The sequence below is a fragment of the Hesperophylax consimilis genome, chromosome 27, assembly GCF_061612785.1.
Source record: "Hesperophylax consimilis isolate HC1 chromosome 27, BYU_Hcon_1.0, whole genome shotgun sequence".
Classification (NCBI taxonomy): Eukaryota; Metazoa; Arthropoda; class Insecta; order Trichoptera; family Limnephilidae; genus Hesperophylax; species Hesperophylax consimilis.
Genome location: NC_142862.1, coordinates 21647124 through 21659820, shown reverse-complemented (window position 1 = coordinate 21659820; position 12697 = coordinate 21647124).

Genomic DNA, 12697 nt, shown 5'->3' with positions numbered 1-12697 from the left:
TTCCACCTCGGTGGCTTCGTCAACAAGCAAAATTGTCGCATCTGGGGCTCGGAAAACTCAAGAGTTATTGTTGAAAAGCCTCTTTATTCTCAACGTTTGACTGTTTGGTGCGGTTTATGGTCCGGCGGAGTCATTTGACCTTACTTTTCGAAAATGAGGCTGGAGCAACAGTTACGGTGAATCGATTGCACTATCGAGAAATTATAATTGACGTTTTTTATGGCCGAAATTGGATGGTATTGATTTGGACAACGTTTACTTTCAACAAAACGGCACTACGTGCCACATAATCAACAAAACCATTGATCTTTTACGATCAAATATCAAAATAACACCTCTTATTGGAAAACCCTGTATTATTTTTATGGTCTAGTAATTTTCGGATTGTATATTTCGTTTAGGCTTTAAAATTATTTATATTTTTGACTTGGTGTGATCAATCATCAGTTTCATCGTCCTAACCAAAACGGTATTTTTAAATGACGATTTAAAAATTCTACGAAAAAAAATGTATGATAAAAAAAAATATATATATATATATATATTCGAGTATTCAGAATGAATGAATATATATGTACTTTTAAAGCCATAATATTTTTCACTGTAGTTCCTTGTTATTCCGCAGTCTTAAGGAGTATACCAAACAATTGTTATATCCATTGTTACATCCAAACACAAAAATGAGAGCAGTTTCCGATATGGTAATGACTTTTGCGCCACCTTTTAAAAGAAAATTGCATTCTACGATGCTTAAAAAGGGATTTGCTCGATGATCATGTTTTAATTATTTCTGATGAACGTGTTACTAAAATCTCAAATATTTCTAGAGGAATCACTACGGAGGTAAGTTATGCATATGTAAGATAAATAAAAACGGGACCTTACCATTAAAATATTTTTTGTAAAACAGTTTGAAAGTTTTATAAAACGTTTTTCAATATAAAATTAGCGGTAAGCACCAGATTTTATTTTTCTAGACATTGAATTAGCAACTTCCTGACGGATCCCTCTTGAAACATTTGAGATTTTAGTAATACGTTCATCAGAAATAATTAAAATAAACCCCACGGAATATTTGATTTTCTACGCCTGTTAGGGTAAAGTCGACCGTAGGTCCGTCCAATACGCCGGGCCGCACGCCAAATATTGTTTTTACACGTCTTCATCACTTATACCTTAAGATTCCAACTCTATTTTAGAGATTTGATAGAGCAAATTCAACCGCAGGTCTGTCCAATACACCAGGGCCGTGCGTCGCTTACGTCGTTAAGATTCTGGAATTATTTTAGGTTATTGTCTCGTCTCAAGTATTGTAAAAACCAATAATCGTAGAGTTGCGATTTTAAAAACCAATCGTTCAAAGCATTCTCCTACAATAACGCAGATACCGAAAATATTTTCTTCAAAAGTTCCACAAAGCTGGAAAAAGATTACAGTATTGTAAGGTACATTTTTGTAATAAGTTATCGCATGATCTAGTCAAAAGACAAATACAGGGTTTTCCAATAAGAGGTGTTATTTTGATATTCAATCGTAAAAGATCAATGGTTTCTTTGCTTGTGTGGCACGTAGCGCCGTCTCGTTGAAAGTTAACGTTGTCCAGATCAATATCATCCAATTCCGGTCATAAAAAATCATTAATCATCTCTCGATAGCGCAATCCATTCACCGTAACTGTCGCTCCAACCTCATTTTCGAAAAAGTAAGGTCCAATGATTCCGCTGAACCATAAACCGCACCAAACAGTCACACGTTGAAGATAAAAAGGCTTTTCAACAATAACTTTTGGATTTTCCGAGCCTCAGATGCGACAATTTTGCTTGTTGACGAAGCCACTGAGGTGGAAATGGGACTCATCACTCAAGATGATTTGAATTTAATTCACTCAAGTGAATTTTAATTATTTAAATGCGTTATTGAAGCATGTATCGTTCAATTTTTATTAATGGCGTAGTTTCTACTTGTCAAATATTAAAAAACGACAGCTTCAATAGTAACATCTACCGAAATAGCGGGCTATTCAAAATAACACCTCTTATTGGAAAACCCAGTAAATTTGGCGCTCGAGAATTTTAGCAAAAATAGCCCAGTGAAAACTAGTGATTCGATTAGGTATATTATAGAAATTATGTAAGTGTGTACGTATGTTGAAATATCTAGTCATTCAAAAATTGTGATTTTAATAAGAATTAATTCAAGAAATGGTTGTTAATAATAAAATTACAATTATTTAGGAAGCTCTCTTATAATATTATGGAAAACATTTCCAAATTAATATATTGTTTATTGTATTTTTTTTTTTCATTTTTGTTTCAATGTGTTATTACCAGGGCCTTCTAAAAATATAATAAGTCCATAAATTCAACATACCGCTTTCCACTAAAAATAATAAATTTGCTACATTACCTATTTACACCATTGAGGTACTTAGGTAGAGTTAACATTGGCGTTCAAAGAATGGGCCACAAAAAATTGTGTACGGTTATTTGTCCGCTGTGAGATACCACCCTAAGATATTGTACAAGTCGTACTGGAAATGATAGGGAAAGCAATGGCATAACCATTCATCGGTAAATACGGTTATACCATAATCAGTAGTTGTGTAAATTGGGGTTTTGATGTTCAAAAACTCAAGGAGGTGGACGGTGGCGCGGCGGGCGGCCAACAGGTTCATTCGCGGTCAGAAGAACCGGGCGACATCGACAGCCGCCACACCCTCTTGCTACAACAAGAACGGGAACAATATTTTACACTGATTTTGCAAGGAATGAAGACGCATATAGAACTCAATGATTTATATTTAATATCACTTATACTTCTTTCTCTTTTTCACATTTTCTTATATTTTCAATAAGATTACCAGCATTCTAGGTATAAGTATATTACGAGTAATATCGCCTTCTTAACCATATTACCACGGTACCCCAGTAAGGACTCATTATCTATTCTTTCCTTATTGTTATTTGTGAACCAATAAATATGGCTTATCTGATAGGTGCTGGTTTTATTATTTGAGGATATTACCACCGCATGGAGAATTTTTTTTTGATTAATGAATATTGCAATTTTTTTAAGAATCTCTTCATTTTATTCGTCATCCGGTTTAAAATAGGATTGCAGGCTCTCAATGGGTTTTTTCATGGGTTTCCTAATAAACTTTTAGTAAAATACGAATGTATTTTCACGATGTCGGAACATGTGTTATAAAAATCCTAATATTTCCTCATTTCGTCATTGTATAATATCAGGGCAAATGCAGGTGCAGGAACACGGATTAAACCAATAAACTAGGAATAATCATTATTCTTTAAAAACCCTGAAATATGATGACAGAATATTAGACACATGATATTGCGAAGTATAGTTCAAACAATATTTGAAAAGAAATAATCAATTTTACACTCCTATTCTGACAAACAAACAATACATTAACGAGAATCAAACAATCTAACAGATATTATTTGACAATCCTAGTCTGACAACAAACTATACTTGTATTGGACGAGAATCGATCAATCTAACACATACTATTACCAATTCTAGTTCGATAAACAAACTATGATTATATTTGACGGGAATCAATCAATTTGACAGATTTTTTTTAACAATCCCAGTCTGATAATCAAACTATACTTGTATTTGACAAGAATTAATCATCAACGAATTGATTAATCTAACAGAACTTGTTTGACAACCCTAGTCTGATAATCAAACTATACTTGTATTTGACAAGAATCAATCATCAACGAATCAATTATTCTAACAGAATACATTTGGCAATCCTAGTCTGACAAACGAACTATATTTGCACTTGACGAGAATCAATCAATCTGACAGATAGTATTTAACAATTCTAGCCCGACAAACAAACAATGCTTGTATTTTACTAGAATTAATCAATCAAACAGATTTAATTTGACTATCCTCGTCTGAAAAACAAACAATACTTCTATGTGACAAACCCAGTCGAGTTTACCTTATTTTTATTTGGTAGGTACTATGGTTTTTTGCCTGTACCTATAGGTAGTATATTGTAAAGTAATAATAAATCAGTCACCTGTATAATAAATGTACAGACAAATCATTTTAAAGAGGGTACGTTTGAAATTAATTGCGCAAATCGGTTCGAAATAGTTTGTAATACCCACCCGCAGTCCCCTCCTTACCCTGCAGTAGTTCTAAGATACTAAGCAAGCAAGAATTTCTTTAAAATGATTCTACTGTATATTAATTAATTATTGTGTTCATGATTAAATTATGTTATATATTGTGTTGTGGTAAATAAATAAAATTATAGATATTACGTAAAAGTTGTGTTCTTTTTTTCTTCCAATTGTTGTCATATTTAAACAACTAGTAATTATGTAATTTGTCGTTGTTTTTCAATATTTATTAATATGCTTAGTCCTTAGGTACAATAATAATTTCCCTTGGGGACTATGTCATCTTTGGGATGCTGTGTGAGGGGTATTTTTAAGGAAAAAAAAGAGAGGAAGTCAGAAGGAAAAGGGTATGAGGGATGAGTAGGAATATAGGGATTAGTGTTTCCAGGAGTGACGTATAAATATATCCCTCCCACTGCGACGCAAGGCTGAACACACTTTTCCCGATGTATCTGGGCACCCTGTTAAATCACAAACGTATCAAACCACTTAAGGTGACCTGTGGCAGAGGTGTTGGTTATCCAATAAATGGTTCCCGGGGCGGCGGTATTCAAACCCGCCTCCCAAATTGAAAATATAGTGTTATGAATGGGTGAATTATAATCGTGCACCTCAATAAATAACAGCCAATACATATATTAGTGACACTAAATCTCAAGGTCAAAAACATATCCAACAAGCAACTATAGGCTTTTCCAATAAAAGCTGTTATTTTGATATTCAATCGTAATCGATCAATGGTTTCGTTGCTTGTGTGGCATGTAGCGTCTTGTTAAAAGTAAACGTTGTCCAGATCAATACCATCCAATTTCGGCCATAAAAAATAATTAATCATCTCTCGATAGCGCAATCCATTCACCGTAACTGTTGCTCCAGCCTCATTTTCGAAAAAGTAAAGTCCAATGACTCCGCCGGACCATAACCGCACCAAACAGTCATATGTTGAGGAAAAAGAGGCTTTTCAACAATAAGTCTTGGGTTTTCCGAGCCCCAGATGCGACAATTTTGCTTTTTGACGAAGCCACCGAGGTGGAAATGGGCCTCATCACTCAAGATGATTTTTCGATGGAATTCCGGATCATTTTCACGCATTTTAATGCGTTGTCTAAGCGTGTATCGTTCCATTTTTAATAATGGCGTAGTTTTTACTTGTGAAATGTTAAAAAATGACAGATTCAAAAGTAACATCTACCGAAATAGCGGGCTATTCAAAATAACACCTCTTATTGGAAAACCCTTTACAACATACAGCATTTGTAAAAAATGCTTTATTTGGTACTAAACTCTACAGCAAAATCCCACTCTCATTCAAAACTCACAACAATATTATACAATTTAAATCTAAAATAAAAAGCTAAATACAAAACATGGGCAGATCAGAAATAGAAAATATACTGACACCAAATTCAGACTGAAACCGAAACTTCTCAACTGAACAAAAAACACCCTGTAATAATATATTTATAATTATTTCAGAAAAAAAACAACACTATTTAGTATATTGATAATTACTTTATATTATCCATACTATTAAATTTTTATAGTGATATCCTCAGCACGGGAGATCCCAGATATCATTATCTGTATTTGTTACCAAAAGGAAAGATAATAAAACATTCATATTATTTTAATAAAATTGCTGTCGCTGAAAGAATATTGAGACTGATAAAAGTATGGGATTATTATGCCTTTGATCGCTGTTGAGAAGTAAGAGCTTCACAGATGCACTCATAGAGGGCAGTGCAAAGAGCTTGCGTGGAAGTCCGCAAGATGGCAGCTAGTGGCCAGTAGTCGCCAGGGCCAGTGGGAATGCTCCCAGACAAACTTACTGTTCTCAAATCTCAATTAGCCAGCTTCTAGTTAGGTCGACTATTGAGTCACCATTGCAATACGCGGAGTATTAATAAATCCCTGATTTATCTCAAAGAACCATTTATTTATAATCTCCTTCCACGACGAGTTGGAGAACTGTTTGTGGGAATACTCAAAGTAATTTGTTCGCTCTTGGTTTTTAGCTCATATAAATCGCTGTGTCTCATTTGCTGCCATGGTTAGAAATATGATCTAAACGGTGTTAGAAATAAAACACCACAAAGATAAAAATGAGCACCTCTTGCTAATTTACGAAGAATCTCTTCAAATTATTCGCTATTCGATTCAAAACTGGAGTGCAGGCCCTTACCTAATGAATTGGTAGTTTTCCTAATAAACTTTTAGTAAGACACGAATAAATGTATTATTTATGTACCTAAACAATCGTAAGCAGAAAGTTCAAATTTAAAATATTGACGAAAAAATGATTCTACACATGGTAGAATCACAATGGAGAACCATAAACAAGGGCGTGCCACAAGGAAGCATTCTTGGGCCTCTCCTCTTCCTTGTGTACATAAACGAACTTCCAATAATTGCTGGCACAGAATGTTCAATGTTTGCTGATGACACTGCTCTATTATTTGAATGTACGGGAGACGTTGACGAGTTTAATAAACATGTTAACGAGACTTGTCAATCAATAGCAAACTGGCTGCTATCACAAAATCTGTCGCTTAACCCAAACAAAACTGAACTTCAAACATTTTGTCCAGTACAAGCTACACCTATAAACATCAATGTTAACTTTAATAACAATCATATCGAACCTTCCCAAACTTGTTCAATGCTGGGAATACAACAAGATGCAAATATAAACTGGAAAGAACATGTATCTTAAGTTGTAACAAAAATCAGTAGCTTTTCTTTTGTTCTAAGCACCCTTAAAATATCTTAAACATCGAGTCAGTAATCACAGCATACTATGGATACGTATACTCAATGATAAAATACGAAATAGTTTTTTGGGGAAGTTCAATAAACGCCAAAGATGTTTTTATCATCCAAAAGAGGTGCATACGAAAAATTACAAACTCTGATCACCGGGATTCATGAATCCCGGTGATCAGAGTAATGTTATGTAATGTAATGTGTATTTGTTGTGTTAGCTAGCAGAAATGGAATGTAACCTATAAGCTGTAACCTTTGTACTCTGTATTTTTGTGCAATAAATATTTTTTTGAATTTGAATTTGAATGTATTATCACGGTGTCGGTGTAACACGTGTTTACAAAATTCCTAATATTGTCGCATTTCGTCATTATATATTACAGTACTGGTACCTACCCTGATATATGGCAGTGAGGCATGGAACTGGCAGAGAAAGGATGAGATGTAGAATGGATGCTATATAAATGAGATCCCTGAGGCTTATGTGTGGTAAAACCATATATGATCGTGTGAGAAATGTAGAGATCCGCAAAGAGTGCAATGCTGATGTAAGCGTAACCAGTAAGATTAGGGAAGGAACGCTTAGATGATTTGGGCATGTAGAGCGAATGAGCGAAGAAAGTAGTGCAATATATGTCACAAGTGCGAATGGAAGCAGAAGTCGCTGACGTCCGAGGAAGACATGGCGCGATCAAGTGAATCAGATACTTGAGTCGGGCCGTGTCAAGAGTCAGAATAATAAAAGAGTATGTATGAATGTGAATGAGACAAGAAGTATGTGCCAAGACCGAGTTGTTTGAAAAGGCGTTATGGTTAGTTAGTTAGCTAGTTAAGGCAAATGCAGGTTCATGAAGAGATAAGATATATTAGGTATTTACTAAAAGTTTTTCAGTAAACAGCCTGCAACATCGTTTTCAACCAGAATTTGAAGAGATTTTTAATACATTGTTTATTTTTTCTTTACATTGTATCGTCTTTTACGTTAGATTTTTTAACCTCACTAGGACAAGTCTATGTTGAGGTGAATTATAAATACTCATTTTTCTCCGTGCACGCTTTATATTCAAATCTACACACCGGCAGAAATACACCGATATGGAAGTAAATGGTCCGACCGCAAATTGAGAAAAATTAAAGAAACTTGGTGAATTTTAATTTTTAATATTTTTTTAATTGTTTTTATATGAAACGAAAAAAAAAATGAAGATAGTGAAAAATAATAACTAATAAGGCAAACTAAAATCTGAGATAAAAGAGATTATTCCTTATTTATTACCCACCTGCTCCTATTCTCCTTCAACAAAACTGCAGGAGATTTTTAATAAGGACCTCAGTTCCCGTTTATTACATTCAACTTTCGGCTTTATGGAATAGTACCTGCCGACGGGGTATAATTAAAGTGTGTTCTTATTAAAGGGGTTGGTAGCCCTTTCATCAAAACAACAATAATATTACCCGATGTAATTCGAGATTATAAACGCTTCATAAGCTGTTATAAAAATTGTGTGCTTTGGGTTAATTTACTGGACATATTTTTCAAATTAAAGCCTTTCTGACTATGGATTGCCTAAATATTATAGGTATTATTTAAATTAACTATATTGCTACTATTTTGAGGAATATAATTACGTATGGGTGTGTATGGAATTTTCTGCATTCTCTGGAGTACCACAGGGGTCAAACCTAGGGCCACTTCTATTTATAAATTTTAATTGATGACATTCAACAATGCTTCAAATATGCCACTTGCCTTATTTTAGCTGATGATCTCAAACTACTTACGTAGATTTGTGTAGGGCAAGATTGTATCAAATTACAAATCGATTTGAATTGAATTTCATCATGGGCTGACGAAAATAAATTATTTTTTAATACAAAGAAATGTGTCACTACGCGATATATACGTTTTATTTAGTGTCTTCAATCATTCTTCAAAGCTCTATCGCTTATATGGAAATCATGCTGCGAGCTGAACAATTAAGATATACATTTAGTGACGCCGAAGATCACTAATCAAGAGATGGGCTACTCCAGATGTTTGCTTCAGACCACAGCGTTCCTGATTTGAGGAATGTCGTCAGACTGAGGGAAGTGCGGAGGGTAAGGAGATGGGGAAGAGATAAGGAATTGAATGGTACCAGCAAATACCTGGTTTTTCAGTTCACCTAATAAAACTTAAACCATTTTAAGTCAAGCGCAACGTTTGGATTCTATATTATGGAACTTCAGCGCCTTGAGTACCTATCTATCCCTGTACGAAGTAGCACAAACTCTCAAAGGTGAAATATAAAATTATAAAAACTATAAATCTGGATTGATTTGTAAGGCGGGTATGTGTACCGCCGCCCGGAAACCAATAATTAGATATCCAACACCTCTGCCATTATCGGTCACCCCAAGTGGAGCGCTACGTTTGGTTACTTAGCAGGGGTGCCCGGTTTATGGTCGGTGAGGTTTGTCCAGGTCTGCGGATGCGCCGACTCACCAGCTGCGTGGTGAGTCGGATCGAGAGAGCTTGGTTGATGGAGACCTTTCGACCTCTCCAGTCTCACTCTTCTGAACATTCTGACCCAGATTCCTACCCACCTCTCGTACCCTTTTTCCTCGTTTCCTTAACCCTAGATAACTAAACTGTTTTCATTGTTTCATTGTAACTACACTTTCGTCGAGTGGGCTGCGCAATAAAACACTAGAAATAAATCAAAAATATTTTATTAAGATAGTAAGGTATATAATGAACAAATTAAGTACAAATTAATATCAGTCTACACAGTGACCACACATGTCATGTCAACATTATGTGGACCACAAATAGCCCCTCTACATCTGGTGCAACGGTGTTTGGTCATCGGTAGCTGGACACAGGTAGCAAATTTTACGCATGTTTGATGTAGATGGAACCGGAGCTTCTATTGTAGAAGATTCGCCAACATTAACAATAAATATAAGAATATATGAATGTACGTACCTTAAAAATAAAAAGGGTTGTTATAACTAAAGTTTCGTCCAGCGGACAACGAGATGGTCATAGGGCACGTCCTAGTATGCGTGTGGCCGCAATCGCGTCACGTGCTGCACTGTTTACTCAAATTAGGAAGGTAATGAAAGAGTCAAGGTCGGGGAGCGGGGGGAAGTAGGTGATTTAGAATTTCGCCGAGTAGCGCGTCGTCGCCTCGACGAGCGATTAGTTATCTAGGGTTAAAAATACCATCCACCCAGCATCTCCAAAGATGATAAAGGTATCTTGTGTCGAGTTTAAGTAACTTCAAGAAGAATGGAATTGAAATATCTCTTTAACTCGTTTAAGTTACTCTAGTCCAATTCATAGTGTGTGAAAGAGAGAGTACGAAAACAAATTTGAAGTGTGAATATGAATGAGGCAAGGAGTGTGAGCCAAGACAGAGATGTATGGCGGTCCGTCCTCTCTGCCTACCCCTTCGTAGAAACAGCATGATGATTAATTAGTTAGTTACGAAGTTACTCGATCTGGCCAAAGCATCAGCATGCGAAAATTTCGTTCAAATGCATATAGTTTCTCGTTTGTTGCAAAACCCAATAATACCAACACTTCCATAATATCAAAAATTTAAAATATAACGTTAGTTAATAGCAACACTCTAAAGTGAAAACATAATAACAAGGCCAACTCAAATGATTAGGTAGCCTAAAACTAAATTTTCCACTTCTACTGTAAATTCTAATTCAGGAGATTTAGATGAGGACTGTGTTACAGTAAAGGTGACATCCCCTATTGACTTCAAAGGTTACACAACAACCCTTGTTAAAAGGTTTTATTATGGTAGGGGATAAAATCAGCAGCGAGGTTTTAATATGGTCGTGAGTGAATTCAATAAAATGGTATTAATATTGTCACTGCCTGTTGTGTTCCTTTAGTTAGGAATGCTTTGATAATATCGCAGATTAGATTATATCGCGCATGTAATGCAAAAGAAACGTATAATGTGCATTTATCATGTTTTGAGAAAAGGGTGTCTGAATATAATTTAACTAATTCAAGAGATGAGTTATACAAAGAATCTAAACTATTCTGTCTCCGTAAACTATTTATTTTGCAAACTATGAAATACATTTTTAAAAACAAAAATAAATTCTAAATAAATGAAACAGAATCAACATTTGAAATAATAATGTATTTTATACTCCCCAAACGAACACAAAACAAATTCAAACACACTGCAGTTTCATTGGACCTCGTACTTTCAATCTTTTACCGAAAAATATTCAAGTGATTACTAAACTTCCTCAATATTTAAAAGAGTTAAAATTATGGCTTTTCGATACAGCAGTTGAAACTTTTTTTATTTAATTTGTATCAATTTATGTTTCTCATAAAATATTCACCATATATTACACTAAACACTTATAACTTCACTATACACTAATGTAAACACTTTTTATACAAACCGCTTAGACAAAATGTAATCTTGTTTTTGTTTTATATGCCCACAGTTTGTTAATTTCTAGGTACAATAATATAATAACTTAAATATATTACCCATGCACAGGCTGCGCCTTAGTGGGTTCCCATTATTCGTATTGATTTATATAATATTTTAATCACGAGATAGTTATACAGAAAAATATTTCCACTATTCTCGCAAGTAACATACGCGATTCGGTAGTTTCCGGTCGTTCGGCGTTAGAGCGTTGGAGGTCAAATATGACTAATCGCAAGGAGAAAAATTAGTATTGCTAATTTATTAAAAATCTCTTTAAATGTTTGGTAATCCGGGTTAAAGCGGGATTGCAGGCTGCTTCCTGATAATTTTTAAGTAAATTCGTAATAATATCATGCTCATGTACCTGCGTTTGTCTTAATAATATAGAACGATAATGTTAGGATTTTTATGAACACGTGTTCCGACATCGTGACAAAACATTGCTATTTTACAAAAAAATTATCAGGATACCAATCAATCAATCAATCATTCGTTCTTCGAGATTATTAATAAATTAGTAATATTTTTTTATCAACTAACTGCTCCCAACCATTTGGAGCTAGTGAGACTATCTCATCCCCAATTGGGGTAATTTGTGAGGCTAGAGGTAGTGGGAAAGGAAAGGAGATGAGAGGAGGTGGGAAAGTACCTGGCTATTCAGATCTGGTCAGTCCAGAGGCGGTTCCTTGGTACGTGCATTTGTGCATTGCACTGCTTGTCTTCAATCTCCACATAACAAATTACAACGACATCTGTGCCCCAGTGATCGATGTAAGAAATTCGTAATTCCCGTCAGGTCATTATTTGAGCTGTCTTCTAGTAAAATAATCCCGCGCAAGAGCAAGCGGTCGTGCATACCCCGATATGCACAGAACCAACTTTTACCATACTACTAAAACAGCATTGGGCGGTATCGAGACAGCCCGAAGTAGCCGAAACGGTGACATGAGCGAGACAGATTACACTCTTAACGTCAAATTACGTGTTAGAGCAGTGCAGATACATAACCCATCCGTGCATTATCGAAGTGCTTTGACGGCGAGTGAATTTTGCATCACTTTGATCATGCGTAATCCAATGCGTTTGGAATGGATTCGCTTAGAAATACTAGTGTTCAATGTTAACGCAACAACATTAACACATTGGAACTCGTTCGCGGTGAAATCAAACGGTTTCGCTATATTTTCAACGATGAATTGAGTGATTTATTTTCAAGATAATTTTGTATTATTTAATCAGTTATTTTACAAATATAACTTAGAAGATAGAATGAATTTCAGTGGGTGTTCCCATTCATTAATTTGCTCCACC